Here is a 5,776-nt window from a genome sequence, read left to right on the forward strand (position 1 = left end):
GGAGATGGTTTTTAATTTTTGCCATTGGTTTAGGCGGTGTGTTATATAGACTTTTAATGTTTAAATAAAATAACCAAGAATAAGAATGCATTTTGCTTGGAGTGCTCCCATCCGGAAAAGCCAGCTGCCTCTCCACTGTAGATATGTACATAGTGTCAGTATTAGGTTGTAAGCTCCTCAAGGGCAGGGACTGTCTGTGTCACCTCGGTAGTTCCCGTGGCACCTAATGTCAAGTGCCTTGCACAGAAACGGTGCTCATGATGTGGAGGACGAGTGAATAGCTTCCTGCCACCTTTAAGACAAAGCATGGTTCACTTTTTCCAGTGTGTTCAAACTGCAGAGAACTAATGACCAGGAGACGGTCGATTTCTTTCTTGAGTTTGAACTGAGTTTCTAGGGTTGAACCTGACAATGCCATATCCTTAGACTATTTAGCCTTCTTTTCCTGAAGATAACATACCAGTGTCCTGAGCTTTTATCTAATATTAGGGCAGAGGTTTCTGGGAATGTTTGAAGTGGGGAAGATTACAGAGAAAATAAAATGGAAATTTTGAGGGTATTTGTCAGTGTACAGTCCTGTGGGGCAATCTTATTTTAGTTATTAGTAAAGAAAGGGTTAACAGATCCTCTGTTTCTTTACCAGTTAGCTGGTTGGCCAGCTATCCATTTAATGAAAGACCACTGGTTTTTAGCTTTCTCCCATTTTGGATGCCCCTCGATTGCTCATATGATTCTAGTCCTTAGAGTTTAATAAAGTTGCTGTGACTATCCAGTGCTGTACATAATGGCAGTTTTGTAAATGTGAAATAACTTTGAATATCTTGTGTTTTGTATGCAGAGCCACTAGTATTGTTATCTTGGCCACTTTTTTATTCAAAATAAATAAATAACAATTATTTGTATATTGTATGCATATTTGATCGGGTCCACATGGACTGTGGCAAAGCTTAGAGGCTTCTTTAGGCCTGACCAGCAGCAGCAAGGGTAAGTAATGCCCAGGCATGAGCAGAGCTGGCAGGAACTGTGTATGTGAGAAATGGCCATTAGTAGCTACTTCAGAATCAATTCTATATGCCTTTGGTTGTTTATTCCAGAAAATATTTGAAGGAGAAATAATCAGTAGAGCTTCAGTAGTATGTTAGACGACAATTGTTAACAACATCGGTTAAATATACCTGGTGAGTACTTAAACCAAGTATTGATTGCAGAGTGCTTAAACCAAGTACTGATGGCAGGAATTTCATAATAAACATGTAATTCAGACCAATACTTCTGCTAAGAACAACCAGAATAGCTCAACAAACACCAAACAGCATAAATAAAATGAAAACACCCCTAAACATACCATAGTAAAAGTGCTGAAAATCAAAGACAGAAAAAGTTTTGAGCAAAGAAAAAAACAAGTTACCTTAAAAGGAGCAGCAATGAGATATTCAGCTGACTGATGTTAACCCTGCACGTGAGAAGGCAATGGAAAGCACCTTCAAAATGCTGAAAGAAAATAACTACCAACCTAGAATTCTGAACTCAGCAAAAATGTCCTTTAAGAATGAAAGTAAAGACACTTCCTGACCAATAAAAACAAAAAATAAGGCATCACCAACAGACCAGCATGAAAGAACACTCTGAAGGGTGTTCTCAGGAGGAAGGCAGTTCACAGAGGCAGCAGGAGTGAAGAATACTGGAAAGGCCAAACCGGAGGGAAAAGCTATGACGGGAACAGTGTTCCGAGGGATTGTGAGATTAAGCCTGACTCCAAGTCAGTTATGTAAATTCTTGGCTTGTCCAGAACAAATGAAACTCCCACTCCAAATGAGACTTTGATAAGTCAAGTTTTCTCTAGAGTAAAACTTGAAGAATAGCAAGTGTCCATAAGCTAAGAGGGGGAAAACTGAACATTTAAAAAATAATCCAAAAGGCAAAAAAGGAGATGAACATAGGAGATGGGACAATGAAAAGCAAATAATAAAACAATAGCTTTACACCTAAATATAACTATTTCATTGAATGTAAATGAACAAATGATTCAATTCAAGCAAAGATTGCCAGACTGGTCTAAAAAAACACACCATGTTGCTTATAAGTGATAAATATAAAATATAAGGATACAGAAAGAGTTTTAAAAGGATGGAAAAGCATACTATCTGACTACTAATCAAAAGGTAGTTGATACTCCATTTATGTCCCGCAAACTTCATGCTGTTATTGTCATATTTTCCTTTTATATACATGATAAACCCAACATACATATTTTGTTTTAAGCAGTCATTTGTCTTAGTTCAGGTGACCATAACAAAATACCATAGATGGCTTAAACAACGGGCACTTCTTTCTCACAGTTCTGGGGCCTGGGGAAGTCCAAGATAAAAAACCAGCAGGGTGGGTTTTGTTCTGAGGCCTCTTATCTTGGCTTGTAGGTGCCCACCCTCTCACGGGATGCTCACATGACTTCTTGGTGCATGCGTAGGGAGAGCAAGGTCTCTGGGATCTCTTCTAAGGATGCTAATCCTTATACTAATCCTACAGTGAGGACACCCCTTTGGCTAAAGCAAAGGGGTGGGTCCTAAGTCAGTGAGAGCTCCGTAGTGGCTGCCCCCAGCCAGGAGTGACAGCAAGGAATCTGACTTGCATGTATCGATGATGATAGGATTCCAGGATAGCAGAGCCCCAGTGGGGTGGCAGTGAACTGCTACAGAACAGGAAGCACAGGTTCACAGGCTGGAGCAGCCATGGGGCTTTCTCATACAGGGCTCTGGGGCCCTGGGTCATAGGCCAGGGTGAGACAGCTGGGTAGACAATGAGAGTATTGATGGATTTTAACCAAAAAATGGGAACCAGTGGCCTTGAGAACCCACCCTGTAGTCATTTCCCCAATCCCGGAGTTCATATTCGGGATGGTTCTCTGAGCTGTGGAGAAAGGGCCAAGCAGAAGCCTCTGAAACGGCTACCCAGGTAGTAAGTCGGGAGCAGCTGTCACTCAGGTGGAATTATAAAGATTAATGTCACCCTCAAAGATAAAGATTGTGGCAGTGCTGGTCTCCATCACATCTCCGTCTAGAGCACCAGGCTGGCCCTGCAAAGCCAGATGGTCACCACAGATGACAGTGTGCTGCTCAAAATGTAATCAAGTCATAGCCCAATTGCAGTGTGGTGCCAGATGGAACGTTTACTAGGAGACACAGGGAGAGGAGCTCGAAATTATAGGTGGTGTACTGATGAGGCAAGTGCTTGCTTTTCTTTCTTTTTTATTTTAGTGGTTTAAGGTCAAATACTTTTTAGATTTTTTTCCAGCATTATTGAGATATAATTGATCTACAACATCGTGTAAGTTTAATGTGGACAGCACGTTGATTTGATGCAATTACAGATGGCAGAATGGTTGCCACCATATTTAGCTAACACCTGCATCGTGTCGCATAATCACCATTACTTTTTCGTGATGAGAACATTTAAGATCGACGCTTAGCAACTTTCAAGTATGTAACATAGTATTATTAACTATAATCACTGTGCTGTACAATGCATTATAAAAAGATTTTTATTAAAATATAGCTAACATACAGTATTATGTACCTAAAGAAGTGATCAACATAAGTCCAGCAACCATCTGATACCATCCCACGCTACCACAATATTATTGACTGTATTCCCCATGCTGTGCATTACATCCCATGACTTATTTGTTTTATACTTGGAGATTTGGACCTCTTATTCCCCTTCACCTAGAAGTGATCCCCCTGACTAGTTTACTGCCCACCTGGCACTTCACACGGTTATCACCTTATTCTTGAGTATATTCTGCACGCTGTACTTTACATCCCCATGACCATTTTGGTGCAGACATTGGTCTTGTCATTCCACAAACATGCTGGTCTGTTACATAGATAATGACATCCTGGTGGGCGTGGTAAATAGGAGGTGACAACTGCTTGAATGTGGGGCATGTGTGTCCCAAAAGGAGGGGGATAAACAGTACAATGATTGTGAAGACATCTAAGATGGCAGAGCAGGTAAACACTGGGCCTGCTTTCTTCCATGAACACATTAAAATTATAACTATAGTATGATCAGCCTGGAGAACCATCTGAAGTTTAGCCGAACAGAAGTCCTATAACTAAAAATATAAAGAAGGCACGTGGAGACTGGTAGGAGGGGTGGAGACGCATAACGGGCCCCAAATCTCCCTGTGGCAGTTGAGAGCCAGGAAGGATACCTTGGCCACAGAGGTTCCCCCCAGAGGAGCAGGGGACCCCAGCCCCCTACACCAGGCTCTCAGCCCAGAGTACTGGTGCCGGGAAAAGGAGCCCCCACATCTGGCTGTGAAAAACAGTGGGGATTTCCACCATCCGGGTGGGATGGAAGGCAGCAGGAAACCCAGGTGTCCTCTTAAACAGCCGGCGCACAGACACTCGCTCGCAAGCACTCACCTTGGTCTCCAGCTGAGGGACAGTGACTCAGGAGGTGTCGGAGGCATACAGGGGGGCAGACTGAGGCGTGTGCCTTCAAGGGGAGGACTGGAGGACTGTTGGCATTTTCCCTGTGAGGAGTCCTCCCGTGCAGCCAGCAGGCAAGTGCCATCTTTCCTGTGTTGAGCCCGCCCCACTACGCTTACGGCCAAATCTGAACCCGATTGGCCTGGTGAGCTCCACTGCTCCGCCCTGCTGACTCAGCTGGGACCCTGCCTCACCCAACATGCGCACAGCTGGAGGCACTTTCTCCTCGAGCAGCCGGCCCCTTCCACACTGCACTCTTTCTTGGAAAACTATCAGAGTCCAGCAGGCCCCAGGCAGGCAGCAACTGGCCACAGTGTGCTCTGAGACTTGCTGAGTAGCTCCAGGCTCAGCACTGGGACCAAATCAGAGTCTACATTAACCTGGTAACCACAACTCTTCCCACTCTAGTGACTCCCTGAGACGCTGCCTCACCCAACTCGTACCACATGAGGCTTTATCGGGTTGAACCTTAAGGGAGCTGGCAGGTGGCAGCAGGCCTCTGGGTGTCCTGGCTTTTTGTGGAGTTATCCCAGGGCTAGTACTGATGGCAGCCGTCCTTGGTTCACAATGTGGCCTCTCCTGCGCCTCCAGGTTGAGCACACTGAACAACTGCGGATCACTTTGTAGCTCCTACCAGGTAGCCGCTGGCCAGTCATAGGCAGTGGCTGACCTGGGCCTACACCAGAGCCCCTCCCAAGAGGCCCCAGACCAACAAACCTGGAGGTTGGCTTCAGACCACAGCAGAGCACCGCCCAATTAGCCTCACAGGTGGCACTCGCAAAGGGTGGTCTCAACAGGCGCACTGGGGGGAATTCCACTCCATGTGGTAAGCCTCACACACAGCAGCCCATAAGCTGAGCATGTGGTCAAAATCCACAGCCAGTCAGCCTGAAAGTCAGCCCCACCCACTGATGTACCAATAGCAATCAAGGCTCAACTATGACACACAACCCACACAAGGGACACTCCTGGAGCACCTGGCTCAGGTGACCAGGGAGACTGTGCCACTGGGCCCTATAGGACCCCACAGGGCACCTACTACATAAGGCCACCTGGCCAAGACAGAGACATAGCAGATCTACCTACCACATAGAAACAAACACAGAGAGGCAGCCAAAATGAGGAAACAAAGAAATGCATCCCAAATGAAAGAACAGGAGAGAACTCCAGAAAAAGAACTAAACAAAATGGGGGCAAGCAACCTACCAGAGACACAGTTCAAAACACTGGCTATAAGGTTGCTCAAGGAACTTAGAACTTCAATAAAGAGACAATGAGCATAA

This window comes from Hipposideros armiger, unplaced genomic scaffold, assembly GCF_001890085.2.
Source record: "Hipposideros armiger isolate ML-2016 unplaced genomic scaffold, ASM189008v1 scaffold_3, whole genome shotgun sequence".
In the NCBI taxonomy this organism is placed as follows: domain Eukaryota; kingdom Metazoa; phylum Chordata; class Mammalia; order Chiroptera; family Hipposideridae; genus Hipposideros; species Hipposideros armiger.